Below are 14,903 nucleotides of genomic sequence, written 5' to 3' on the forward strand. Positions count from 1 at the left end.
ATATGGTCTGGACTTCACGCTTGAGTGAGCATGTCATGCTAGTTGTGATGCACGTACAATGAGTGACCAAAGTGTCCAACTGACTATTTTTGGTCCTTATCAGTCATGGATTTTGCCGAAGTAAGTACATATTGTTGAATAAAATGCTGAAATGATGTCATTGAAAACCTACAAGGACCATTTGATATTACTGAAAATCAGCCCTATTAAAAAAAATAAAATAAAATAAAAAACCTGCAAGGGACGATGCATACAAGTGTTCCCAAGCTCAGTAGAGTGAGGCTGAGGTAACACAGCTCTTCAATGTGATTCAGAACACCATAAAGAACTCACAACACCAGCTGCTTTCTGGTTTGGTGACACCAAAACACTGCTGGCTCCATAGTGGAATGCCTCTTTCAGGGACACAAAGGAGAACAACTCCATTGTAAGACTGCAGCATCCACATACAGCACTGCTTTCTACCAGCTTTGGCAATGGTCCATTAACAAGTTGGAGTGCACAGTCTCTCACATGGCTGTATGCAATCTTAGGCATTCTGCAGGAAAAATGTCATGGTGGTCTCAGAGATGTCTTGTCCTCGGACATCATTGCGGTCAACATAGGCTACAGTGGGAGAAACCAGCACCATTCCTGGACTCTGGAAAACAACGGGCATTATGTCTAGCTCATATTCATTTCCATTGCCTCTTTCGTTGCCACTCAGCATGCCTTACCTTGCAGTTCATGGTGTTAACACACTGCCTTGGCGATAATTTTATCAAAATTAGCCTCATTCAGATACATCCTGGTTGGACACGTGTAAGGAGGGTTAAAGCCCCTACCAAAGTGAACAAGCACCTCAAAGCATTGGAAAAGGTGTTGGACAACATGCAAACACAAATGATTCATAATGAGATCTGTTCCCATGCCTATAGGGGTACAAAGAGAACATACACCATACTGATTTGTCTGCCCATGAGACTCACGATAATGACTATTTAAGCTGTTTAGGCACATGAATCAATAGTTCAATCATTGAATTTTCTAACAAAATCATTTGCAAAGTAAATCTGCTAAAGTCTATTTTTGTTGATTTTTTCAAAGTTGCACCAGTGTTTTCTCGGTAAGTAGATGTGCATTTCTTTTTCTGTTTTTTTTTAACAGTATATATATATGTGTGTGTTAAAGGGGTAGTGGTAGGGGTGTAGGGGGAAGGAGAAGAAGGTGAAGAGGTAGAGTAGGATAACAGGCAGAGGATAGCTGCACACTCCACTCTCTCCTCATACCACAGCAGGGTCTTTTAGAAAGATGAATTGAGGTGTTTATTTCTCTAACTTTAAACAGCACACCTGGAACACACAATATTAAAACCCAGGTTAAATCAATACCAAAACATATGCTAGACATAATTGCACTGATGTAACAGAAACATCATTATGTTGTCTGGACAAGTAAACAATTCCACAGATAACCTTTCTCCATTCTGACACTCAGTGACTAGCCGTACACTCTCTTCTCAAAGAGATCAATGTAAAGATGTAAAACAATCTTCATATAGCTTATCATCAACAACCAGTGGCACATAAGTTAATGTGCACCAAATATATGACTAACAAATACTAACTCCCAGTGTTTAACTCCTGTCAAACCACCATAGAATAATAGCTGTCGCACCAAGTATGTGGCAGACAATTACAAACTCCCAGTGTTTAACTCCAGTTAAATCACCATACAGTAATAGCTGTTTCCATTAAGGCTGAACAAATCTGTACTTTGTCTCTGCAAAGTATCTCATTGGTAAAATTTTTTACATGGGAATCATATAGTTACCAAGTAATTTGGTAAATATATAGCAACCTGTGTGCACCAACATAGGACTGCCTGTCAGTGGTCTCAAATCTTATTGAACACATACAGCTATGTGTTACCCCACTGGCATATGACACATGACTACAACACATGGTAATCACAACTACCAAGTTACACATGTTCCCCATGTTGCATTATCACCCATGTGCACACACATGGAAAAGCATGAACATACAGTTAGCCTGTAGATTTGTTCACCTTGAATATAACCATCACCACCTAACATACAAAATAGGTATGTCATGCCTCAAAATAATTCCAACTGTTACAACCAAAACATTCTACACAGATGCAACCCACACATAATCTCTGTGTTTCTTTGTGCCTAAATGCTTACATTGTTCCCACAGTATGTCAACAATTGACATGTTACTGAACATTATCATTTATGTAAGCCAAGGTGCACAACATGTAAACCCAAACAGGATGCCCAAGCATCATACCATAATATCAACCTGTAGGAAACAGGAAAAGGGGGGGGGGGGATACCCAAATACCCCAAACCAGTACTCCGTTTAGTCATGTATTGGCTACATTGTGTATTTTAACCACTTTTCCCTCAGTCACTAGCCTCAAATACAGTTAAGCCATATGCATGCTGGCTATGCTCTCTCACAAGTCATGGTATCTGCATCAACACATTCCAGTTACATTAACTGTGCAATACCACATCAGCCAAAAGTGTCACAATGTTCTTGTGATACAACATTACAATTCAACTAACACCCAACTGTTTCCAGAACTTCAGGAACTAAGTTACAAAAACAAAACAAAACACCAGTACAAACAATTACAAGTAATGTACTTAAACCCATTTCAATTACTATTGTTCAGTGTAACCACAGACACCATAAATCTGTACTGCAGTTAGTCTTTTGTGAAAAATAAACAGAAAAGACATGTTTCCCTATGGAACTGAACCTCCCTACATTACTCACTTTTAGATCAATTCATTAAATGCCTTGGGGTTTCTTGACTTAAATTAGACACCAAACTTTCAGGATTCATGAAATAATAAGTGAGTTCAATTAACCAAAGTAAAACAGACTCTATAATCACATCAACATCCGAGACATGCAAACTGAATTGAAGTAACAAAGAAAGGACAAATCAGAGCAGTGATTACCAACAATCACCAAAGTAAAAATGTCCCAGCAGCACTGAGAACATCCAAGTGTTACAACAACTAATAATGCAAGCCAAGAAAATTACAACGTCAAACACACTAAGCTACCACAAGGAATATATGACAAAACCAACTATGTACAGGCTACTGATTCTTAGCCAACACAGGTGTTGACTTCATTGTCCACAAGACACTCAGAATCTCCATGATTTACCACTAACACTGGTCGTGCCCTTATAAGTTGCCTATTCTTCAAATCTGTTTTCCAACAGCCCTTTTCTCTTCCAGCCCCATGACTTTGGACTAAGTCATGGTTCCAATTCATCTTTTGATCTAGAGAAAACAGAGGCAGGAGTAGGTCATTTTCCAAGAGCAAAAAATTCAAAGTCCCATTTCTCCACCACTGTTTAATACACCCAAGAGTATCTGGAAGAAATCTAAACAAATACCTATCTTTCACACACAGATCCTGGCTGACATATCAATAATTAAAGTGAGATTCACTTCATGTTCATGTGACGGAACACAATCCCACTGGGGAAATGTGTTAGTCACAAAATCCAATACCAGGAACCAAGCATTCAACTAAGTCCGAAAAATAGATGCTGATGAGATACTGACAGCCCCCTGGTATTGTCTTGTCAGTCTGGCTCTTTTGGCTTCTTCTTGGCAAGGGAGAAAAGGACGAAACCCCTCTGCATACTGGTTTTATTCTCTCTCACCCATTCACTCAATGCAAATTATCTTACAACCCAGATCTTCCCAATTGGTTGAGGTTAACTGACCAATCAGCCAAGTACACTACCAGACCCTCCCACACTGGTTGTGGAGGAAACTAACCAATCTGGAACCAGCAGTGCCAGACTTTACACTTTTGATGCTTTCCCACGGAACCCACACTGCCAAGGAGAAGGGGAAGGAGGGGGGTGGAGGTGACAAAAATGGGAAGGGAAAGGGGAGGAAAGATCGCCCAGCCCTGATTCTGTTCTAAACAGCTCATGATAAACACACCATACCATGCGGTGACCATTGAAGCAGATGCCATCCTGCCAGAGATCAACATGGATAGCACACACACACTACTGGTAGTGTCATGTGTGGTAAATATCAGAATCAGAAAGGGTCAACAAGGGAGAAAGCGGGTTTCATGTTGATGGAAAGGAAATGGAAAAGGGCAGGGGACTGTAAACATCTGTGGCCTGACATCTCAAGAGACATCACGTTTAATTAGTATTTATATCCCACAATAACTTGCGTCCTCTGGACTCAGTGCTAGAGGGGGTGAGGATGGAGAGGGGGTGTAGGCAGGGATAGATGCCAGGGAGGGGGCCTGTGGGGGTAAGGGGGGTGAAAAGGAGAGGGGGGGGGGCTTAGGATAAATGGGGTGCCATCCTAAGAAGTGTCAACGCCCATAAATTCTGGTCTTGATATCTCGGCACTCTGTGGCCAAGGGTAAAGGGGATGGGGGAAGGGAGAGATGGTAGAAAAAGGGGTGGGGGGTGAAGGGGGTTTACAGCTTGTCCGAGGAAGGAGTTCATTTAGTGTATTGGTAAGAAGAGAAGGGGGAAGGAAGGAGAGGACGGGGATGGGAGTAGGAGGGGTCTGTCAGTAAGCAGTGTGTGCTGCAAAATCTCTATCATTGGTGCCTGACACACTATAACATTATATATATATATATATATATATATATATATATATATATATATATTCAGCATGTCATGTTGAAAACTAGTCTACTTTGCTGCAGACCAAGGGAGAAGAAAGTGAAAAGTGTTTTGTTAGTTGGGAGGAGGCAGAAGAGGAGCCACAAGGACAGGAAAGGGAGGCAGAAGAGGAGGATGCACAAGGACAGGAGGAGGAGCAAGAAGAGGAGGAGGAGGAAAGGCAGAAGTAAGAAGAAGAAGGACATGAGGAGCAAGAAGAGGAGGGGGCAGAAGGAAGGAGGACAGAAGGAGGAAGAAGGGCAGAAGGCAGAAGAAGAAGGACATGAGGCGCAAGAAGAGGAGGAGGCAGAAGGAAGAAGAAAGACAGGAGGAAGAAGAGGAGGAGGCAGAAGGAAGAAGAAAGACAGGAGGAAGAAGAGGAGGAGGCAGAAGGAAGAAAAAAGACAGGAGGAAGAAGAGGAGGAGGCAGAAGGAAGAAAAAAGACAGGAGGAAGAAGAGGAGGAGGCAGAAGGGCAGAAGCAAACAAGGGACATAACAAACAATGAACAGTGACATTAATCTTTTAATGTCACTTTCGTTCTCTTTCTTCAGCATATGAGAACAAAACAAAATTATACTGTACAGGCAGGTTTTTTTAATTTCTGATCTCAACAAAAAGACATACACTTCATAGGTAAATACTGAGGGTAATTTACAAAACTTTTTTTGTTGTTGCTTATCTGGTTTGCAGTCCCATCAAGGGACATGTACATTCATGAATAGGTTTCATTATATTAAAACAAAAGGCAAATAAGGTCTTGAAATAAGGCCAGTGTGCACATTGCGCTGATCAAAATTAACTGATCTGCAAAATATGCACAAACCAAAGACCCTAAATAAGCATGGACCTTCCTGTCCAAGCATTAAGCACCAGTACAAAACTACGAAACAGCAGTGCAATAAAATCTCCAAGCACTGTGCAGTAAAATCCCTAAGCACAAATATATTATTTCTTAGTTTGCAAGTTTTCTGTGCTATTCATGACATTGAATTTTCAAACAATTCTTCATTGGCGTAAAAGGACAACACAATAACTGCTGGACATCCAGATTGTAAAAAAAAAAAAAAAATGTAGAAGCATGTTTTACTATTCTTAAAGTCAAGAAGGAAACAAAACAAAAAAGAAGAAAAAAAGGTTTTTTATTACAAAAAAAAGTATTAAAAAAAAAAAATTAAAAAAAAAGAAAGAAAGAAAACACATTGAGCTACAGTGCTACAGTGACAATAAAAGACATGTTATAGTGTACCAGCAGTGTCACCCCCACCACCCACACTCTGTCCCCTTTCCGCCCCCCCCCCCCCCCCTCTTTCTTATCTCCCTTCCCGCTCCATCCAAAGTCCAGTCTTTGAGGTTGTGCAGACCCCCCCCCCCCCCCCCGGAAAATCCCGTGTGGCGGCCTGTCTTTCAAGTCGTTCCCCATCTCCCCTTTCACAAACACGGCTCAGCGAGATGGCGGGACTTCGGAACGTAAGCTATGAAGAGTGTATGCTAATGTGAACTTTGATCAGGCCGGCTTACATGCCGAGAGTTGTATTGTCCTGTCTCCCCAACTCTTTGTGACGTAAACGGGTGAACTTGTCGTCACAGAATGTTATAGAAACATGTGGGTTGAATTGTAGCGAATCAGATCAATCTGTTGAATCAGACGAATTGGGATTAAGCAGTGAATCTGTCAGTCATTCACATAGCGTTACTAGGAAAAGCAAAGATTGGTTATTTCAGTTCAACTAGTTGGGGGAGTGAGTGTTGTAGCTTGGATTAATATGCACAGTACGTTGTGGGAAGGGATAAAACCAGTCAGCACAGCCAGTTCTTAGCTGTCTCCCAGAAAAAAAAACAAAAAAAACTGACTGACACAGGCTGACTGACTGAACAGTGATGTGAGGTTCAAGGAAATCCCTGTTGGGCTGTGAGTACACAACTTGTAATGGTTTTATGCTATGTTGATAACTTAGTTTTGTTGGGAACAATGTTTTGTGTCAGTGAACAGCCAGTTAAAGTTGATCTTGTGGCTTGTGGAAAGAAAAGGGGTTAATGTGTGAAAGCTACCCACTGAGAGAAGTACTGGCCAAAATCTTTTGAGTCCCCCCCCCCCCCCCTTCTATTTGGCGACAGAGATTTTGTTCTGTATTTTTGATGTATTACTTACTTGTTTTGTATGTAATAGGTGGTGTTGGTTCAGTGTGGACTGAACAGATCTATAGGCTAACACATTGTCAGTGTGTGGTGAGGGTTTTTCATGTGTGTGTGCACATGGGGGTAACAGCAAGTGTTGTGGGGAACACATGTTTGATTTGTTGGTAGTTGTGGTAACATGTGTAGGAGTTGTGCTATGTGTCAGTGGTTTACTTTGTTCAAAGTTGGGAAGCACATTTTAATGTGATTAATGACTTGGTTAACAATGAAAGCACTGAGGGTCAGTGCTATGTTGTTGCACATTGCTGTTTACCAGAGATATGTTGGAAGTAATAATTTCCTTACATGTCCTTGTGTCGGTGGTATACCTTGTGAAGACAAAGATATTTGTTTGGTAATGGTAACACAGTTTAATTGAATGATGGGTAACATGAGTTGGAACACAGGGTTGTATTGGTCAGTGATATGTTTTGTACACAGTATGGTAATTGGTGTGTCACTGCTGGTGGCAGGTAAGCTTGATGAAGCTTGTATTTCCTCACATAGATCTATGTGTAAGAGGAGTGCATACTGGTGGACATGTGATGAAAGGTGCTGAGAGGGTATAGGCCTTTTATGTCAGTGATGTCCAGATATTTGAGATTTTATCTGACCTGGGTTTTGGTTGTGTGTTTGTGTTCCAGGTGTGCTGCTTTAGGTGTAGGGTGAACTTTTTACTGTGTGCTGCTTGTAGAAGCTGCTTGTAGGTGCTGCTTGTAGGAAGTACTTGAAGTAGGCAGTGTGTGCTGCCTTAGTGTGTGTTGCTTTTGCTAAATAGGGTGAACTGCGTAGTGTGTGTGCTGTATTGTAAAGTAAACACTCTATAAAAACCACTTCATGTGGCCCTGCTATTGATGTGAGGAGAGAGTGAGTGAGTGCATCATTAGTTGATCCTATATTCCCCCTGTCTGTTCCCCTCTCTCTTCTATTAGAATCGAACCACACTCTCAAACAGCTTTTTACACATATATATTATTTTTTTACTTTAAAATTAAAAAACAAAGAGAGAAACATTACTGACACTGAACACATGAAGATAGTAAACACACAGTAGAATAGCAATATACTCCCCAAGAACAAGCATACAGTTTGCACTTTAAATTCTGTACTAATTTGTCACAGGAGTCACGTGCCCTTTCTGTGTACTATGTACCCAGTCTGTTACCCAGTGTGTACTGTGTCTGACAGTATCTGAGTGTTGACTACTGAGGCTTATGATACACTTGCACTATCCTTTAACATTAACTTCCCTACCTGTCTGCCTTCATTTGAATGGAAACTAACTGCTTGATTTAAAAAGAAAGAAAACAACACAGAAAAGGCTTTCATAAACCCACCAAACAGTTCATTTGGAAACTAATTTGTAGAAGCCTTTTTGAGCTGATTGTAGACAAAGTATTTAACATTCTTCCAAGTTCTTTTGCAAAGAACTACTTCTGCAGCCAAAGCCCTCTCACATGCATCCTTTTGTGGAACCTTGTTTAGAACAAGACAGTAACCAAGATGTCGACGCACAGCTGCAGCTTCCTCCGCAGTCCATGGCCATTTAACTCGACCTTTCTTGCCCTTAACTGGAAGACAGTTTTTCGAGGTAGTAACTTTGCTCTCAAAGCGACCAGTGTGCGAGGACACTGCAGTGTTCTGTGATGAGGATGAGACCTTGCTGGGCATGTCATTGCCCAGAGGGCAAGTCTTTGTTGGGGCAATGAGATTGGGAAGAGGAAGGCAATTCAAGGAGTTCTGAATCACTTCCACTGTCTTCTCCCTCATCTGACTGCTGGCCTATTTCTTCATTCTCCACATTCTTCAGGCAAGTGCCTTCAACATTCACTCCTGCATTTCACTCTCAACAGGATGCTGGCAACCTTGGCCTTTTGCACAATGTCTACTGGCTGACAGTAAACATTTCTGTGGACATGTATGTCATGCCCAAGAAAGGTGGCCAGATGATCTTGATTGAATTTTGAGATTTCCAGAGCTTGACTCAGGAGTGGCAAGTTGCTTTCGCAGTGAAGTCGCTGTGAACAAAGCATGATCAACCACTTCAGCTTCTTCAGCCAGCTCTCTCAACACTGTGGAACCCCTATAGGGTCGCTCGCCAGTCTGAGAGACAAACAAGTATGGACTTTCAATCCCTAAAAGTCGATGAAGAGCCAGAAGCCTGTCAATTCCACTCGTCATTGCCGGAGTCAACAACACTGGAACTGCTCTGTTAAACTTCCCTCTTATTTCCACTCTTTGCAGAACAGACACCAACTTCTTTTCAGTTGCTGACAAATTTTCCAGAATCATCTCCTCAGGCTGACTGGACTTCCTACCCTCTAAGTAATCATCACACTTCATCCTCTGTACCTCACCACCTCGCTTGCGGTTGAAGACTGTGACAGCAGCTAAGACAGCTTTTGCCAGAACTGGATATGAATCGGCTTCAAGCTTCTTCTCTAGCAAGAGGTTGACTTCCTCCACATCCCCCAAGGATGGCAGCAATTTGGGATGATTCATGCATGCTCTCTGGACTGACTGAGAGGCACATGCAGAACAGTGGTCATACCAGTCTCCCTGAAAAAGGGATTCAAATCTTTCGCATTTCCTGACCAAGTCAACAACATCAGCCTTGATGCCGTCAGCTTTCAGAATGTGGCAGCATTTCTTCAGGCTGTAGCCCAACTTTTGCACAAGTGAGCCCTTTTTGCACATGTTTTGTTTCATGACTGAACTCGCCCATTTCACGCACTGCAGTAACTGCATCATCAAAATGCACTGGGTCCAAAGCCTGTGATAAACAAGAAACCTTCATGTGAGTGTTTACTCTGAGGATTTTGGACAACCTTCCCAGCTCCTGAAGACGCCCACTTATCTGTGAAGATGAGTGTTCTTCAATGTCTCATCTTGAGAACAAGCGCTGCCCATACTTAATTATCAGACTATCTGCCTTGACAAGCCTTGTTATGTCATCATCTTTCATTCTTGATATTACCTTTTCAAAAAAGGATGTTGATACTCCTTTCGGTAAAGGAAGGATCAGCCTCCCCATTCTAGAGCACTGACCATTCTTCAGATCTCTGGAACCATCTGGTCTTTGAGCACAACAACACTCATGTTTAGACAACAAGGCTTTTTGATATAAGCCTTTGCAGTGTGGACAGGCCAAATACTTAGACTCTGCTTTCAGACCAGACTTCTGCTTATACTTAACAATAAGTTGACCCTGATCACCACTGAGCACCCTCCAGTTGTGCTGGAAGTCTCCTTGATCTTGTAACTTAATAAATGCTTGTCTGCGCACAGGATCACCCTTTTAAGGACCAAGATTTTTGCCACATCAGGTTCATCTTTATGTACACGCTGCAAATGTGTTTACATTTTTGTGTTAAACTTCTTGCAAAACATGTAACAGTGCCTCTTTGATTTGCCACCACTACCCTGATTTTTCGGTAAATCAGCAAAACCTGGGAATTTTTCACTTTCAGTGTCACTTACATGGTCAACGTCCGAACCAACATGGGCATCTGGCAGTTTACCATACACAACAGAACAGGTTTTAGGCATGTCAGTAGGAACTGATAAACTGATGCCTCCTGGTCCTCTTACGTCGACATCGTCTTTGTCATCCTCTGATGCTGTCATCTGATGTACTGAAGTCTGTAGAACGTGCCTTCCTGTGGACATGTGTAAAATGAAAAAGGGATAAATCATAACATACAAAAAAATTAAGAAATAACTTCTTAAATCAATAAAGCAGATATTATTGTTAAATGAAGTAGGGATCCACCATGAGAAGGTAGATTTCCATGTCAATCCCAGATTGGGTACACTTTGATTTAATGTGCATTTTCTGAGGTCTGCAGAACGTGCCTTCCTGTGGACATGTGTAAAATGAAAAAGGAATAAATCATAACATACAAAAAAATCAAGAAATAACTTCTTAAATCAATAAAGCAGACATTATTGTTAAATGAAGTAGGGATCCACCATGAGAAGGTAGATTTCCATGTCAATCCCAGATTGGGTGCACTTTGATTTAATGTGCATTTTTTTTCCATGTGCCAGATTCAGAAAAACATGGAAAAGCAGTACATATTTCATTATATGGCCAGAAACAGTCATGTATTATGCTCTCATTTTTTCAGCCTCTGTTCTTTTTTCTGCCTTTAGGACCATTCACCTGTAATTCCTTCAAAACCTTCAAGTTTCTCTAAGACAGAGTATGGCTGCCTCTATGGCGGAAAAAAAAATCTTCAAATATGCATGCAGGTAGGATGTATGTATTTTATTGAGATTGGGGTGGCCGCAGGAGTTGAAAGTCTGTGAAGAAAGAAGAAGAAGATGCACACATACCAGCTACAATCTGATGAAGATGATGAAGATGGCGATGACAATAACACTGCACGTCTTTTCCCACGTTTTTCGGGACGTCCACGAATTCTACTATGTATAGAAGTTGAGCCATCACACGATGTTCTGTCAGACATGAACAACATAACAATATAAAATAAACCCCCTTATATCCAGTGCTAAAACATCCAAATAAAAGTAGTAAATGAAATTATTTTAATTTTTTGTCTTGAACACTTCACAATGGAGAAAAACAATCACAAATCATATGTTTTAGTGGAGAGCAGACCAGAGCATTCTTTTCTTTTATTCGTTTATTTATCGAAAGTCTAAGATATTAGACTGAAAATAAATGATATTATTTATTTTATTAGTATTACTTCTACCATAATGTGTGATGATGATGATTAAAAATGATATTATTATTATTGGTATTATCATTATTATTATTATTTCTATCATAATGTGTGATGATGATCATTATCATTATTACTTAGAAATCATTTGTGAAAATCAATGGCAGGAAATATTCAACTGAAAATGGGGCGGTCTTAGAAAAAGAACAAGAACTATTTCAAATAAATGAATAAATACAGAAGTAAGTAAATGAATAGATAAATAAATAAATAAGAAAGAAAGAAAAAAATAGAAAGAAAGAAAAAGAAAGTACTGAAAAGAATATATATATATATATATATATATATATATATATATATATATATTGTATTTGTTTGTATTTGTATTTCTCTTTTTATCACAACAGATTTCTCTGTGTGAATTTCGGGCTGCTCTCCCCAGGGAGAGTGTTTCGATACACTGAGAGTGCCACCCATTTTTTTTGTATCTTTTCCTGCGTGCAGTTTTATTTGCTTTTCCTATCGAAGTGGATTTTTCTGCAGAATTTTGCCAGGGACCACCCTTTTGTTGCCATGGGTTCTTTTACGTCTGGTAAGTGCATGCTGCACACGGGACCTCGATTTATCGTCTCATCCGAATGTCTAGCATCTAGACCAATACTCAAGGTCTAGTTGAGGGGGAGAAAATACCGACGACTGAGCCATTATTCAAACCAGCGCGCTCAGATTCTCTCGCTTCTTAGGCGGACGCGTTACCTCTAGGCCATCACTCCACATGATATGAAATAATGTTACATTTGAATGTTGAGAAAATCATATCATCATGTAAATGGCTGAGAGAGTTAGAGAGAGGGGTGGAAGGGGGTATTCATGAATCAACGGTTTGGCGGCCCAACACTGAAGAGCATACTATGAGCAGAAAAAAGAAGAAAGTTGTTTTCAGATAGTCTCCAGTATATTTGACCTTAGATATCAGTTGCAAAGAAAGGGGCACTGCACTAAAATGCTATATTTAGTGTCTCTCTGGGTAACCAAGAAGTCTTCGGAATTATAAGAGGAAATGAAAATGCTTTTCAGAAGAACAGCAGCAGCAGCAGCAACATCAACAATAATTAAGAACAAGAAAAATAAGAAAAAAATGTGCAAATGCTTCATATACATTTGATAAAATTTAGATATCATTATTTAGTTTCCATTAAAAGAAATATTATTAATACAGACAATACTATCATAAAAAGATGACATTTTCTCAACATGCAAATGTAACATTACTTCAGTTATGAAGTTTGGTATTCAGCAGCAACAGCAACCTAAATTATATTAAACTGTAACCCATGCAAGGGAAATCTGGTACATTTATGAACTCAACAGTGTGTAAGTTATCAAACAGTGTTATAAAAAAAACCCACTGATATACATAATGACAAGTCAGTTGGCAAACACTGTAAGAACAAACTGCTGGGAAATGTTTATTTCAGGTGAAGGTAAGGGGCTGAACATGAAATCAGGCAGGTAAGTCTTTGATTGCACTCAGACCTATGATGGATGATAAGCTATGTCAAAAGTCAATCAAATTAGAACTATGACAGGAAGTGAATTTAAAATGCTATCTGAAATCAGTTGTTTACCAAACACTAATCATACTGTTAATATTTGTTATTTGTATGAGAAAATAGTCACACTTAGCTACAGTCAGCATAAATCCCATAATATTTGTATTCTGTCCGCTTACAAACATTTTATTTAGGTTGCTGCCAACATTTGTAAATAGTGTTGAGAAAATAGCTCCACATAATAAATAATGCTGCATTCAGTATTTGTTTCACTTGGGGGAAAATAAATTGAAATTCACACTAACCTGCAGTCAGTTTATCACATGTATATATCTCACACTTTGTTTTACTCAGCTTAACATATGCTGTATGCCTGCTTACAAACAACTGATTGCTGTACGGGATATATTGTAATATTGTAATATCTGGTCAGCCATCCACATTAACTAATATAGATATAAAAAGCTATGTTAGAATAATATCAAAATAAATCATAATTATGATTGATAAGAAAGTTAACATGCTGTCTAAAATCAGTAGTTCATCAATATTTGATCATAATTTCATGTTATATTTGTGATTTCATGGGGAAATAGTCACACTTAGCTGCTGTCAGCATGATATTTGTATTCTGTTTACAAACATTCAATTTAAGTTGCAACCAACATTTGTAATCAATATTGGTAAAACAGCACTCCAGTTATAAAAAAATAATAATTAAAAATAAATAAATAAAAAAATGGTTGCAATCAATATTTGTTTCAGTTGATTTGTTGGTTATCCCAGCACATTACTTCAGGATCAGTGAACTGTCAAAATTGCAGAACTCAAATATTTGATTTTACATATTCATGTATTATTATGTCCATTGTTATCTATGTGCTCTCAGTGTCTACACAGTGAGCATGTGGATGAAGGAGTAAATGAAGGAATGACTCTGTCTGTGTGTGTGTGTGTGTTCAGTAGTATTTGTGTGAGTGCTCAGTAGTGTGTGTGTGTTCAGTAGTGTTTGTGTGAGTGTTCAGTGGTGTGTGTGTGTGTGTTCAGTACTGTTTGTTTGAGAGTTCAGTCATGTTTTTGTGTGTGGTGTGGTACAGTGTGTGTGTGTGTGTGTTCAGTACTGTTTGTGTGAGTGTGTGATGTGGTGTGTGTATGTGTGTGTTTAGTAGTGTTTGTGTGTGGTGCGGTGTGGTGTGTGTGTGTGTTCAGTAGGGTTTGTGTGAATGTTCAGTCATATTTTTGTGTAGTGGTGGTGTGTGTGTGTGTGTGTGTGTTTACTTGCACATGATGTGTGTGTGGAAATAAAGAAGAAGTGTGTACAGCTCTAAAATATATTTGGAAATCCAGTTATCATTACAATTTCAGTCAAAGATACTTTCGTTCTCAGAATATTCTCAGGCAGGAATTACAAACTACCATGTGAGCTGCTGTTCAAGTAGAAAGTCAACATTTTGGGGGCACTCACAGAAATCACTCTTAAACAGACATGCGTTCAGATGTAATGACAATCTTTTCATCCAAACAGTCTAATCGTTTACTTCCAAAATACTTTGTTTTCATGATTAATTGAGCAACGTCAAACAATGAATCGAGTCCAAACGATGTCAGCCATTTTGTGTCACGTGAAACGAGCGGATCTCGTGATTGGTTGCTCCACGCACGTCCGTCTGTTTTGTCGCGGGGAAATAGGACAAGTCCTATGGAGGATTTGACGCGCGGCAACGGTGATCTTGCTGCATGGCCACTCTTGCTGCCTGAATACCTCGCACACGGGGCGCTGCACGTTTTTGCTGCTTGTCGCG

General features: G+C 39.8%; 1 pseudogene across 1 annotated transcript; it reads right to left on the minus strand.

Moving 5' to 3' along the window:
- Positions 1-6,521: 6,521 nt before the first annotated feature.
- Positions 6,522-14,648, minus strand: LOC143292780 (uncharacterized; annotated as a pseudogene). The gene is made up of 3 exons (XR_013056682.1): positions 14,518-14,648; positions 11,196-11,318; positions 6,522-10,516 (listed from the first exon to the last, which is right to left on the minus strand). The product of XR_013056682.1 is annotated as an uncharacterized LOC143292780 (transcript).
- Positions 14,649-14,903: the final 255 nt, after the last annotated feature.

This window comes from Babylonia areolata, chromosome 18, assembly GCF_041734735.1.
Source record: "Babylonia areolata isolate BAREFJ2019XMU chromosome 18, ASM4173473v1, whole genome shotgun sequence".
In the NCBI taxonomy this organism is placed as follows: Eukaryota; Metazoa; Mollusca; class Gastropoda; order Neogastropoda; family Buccinidae; genus Babylonia; species Babylonia areolata.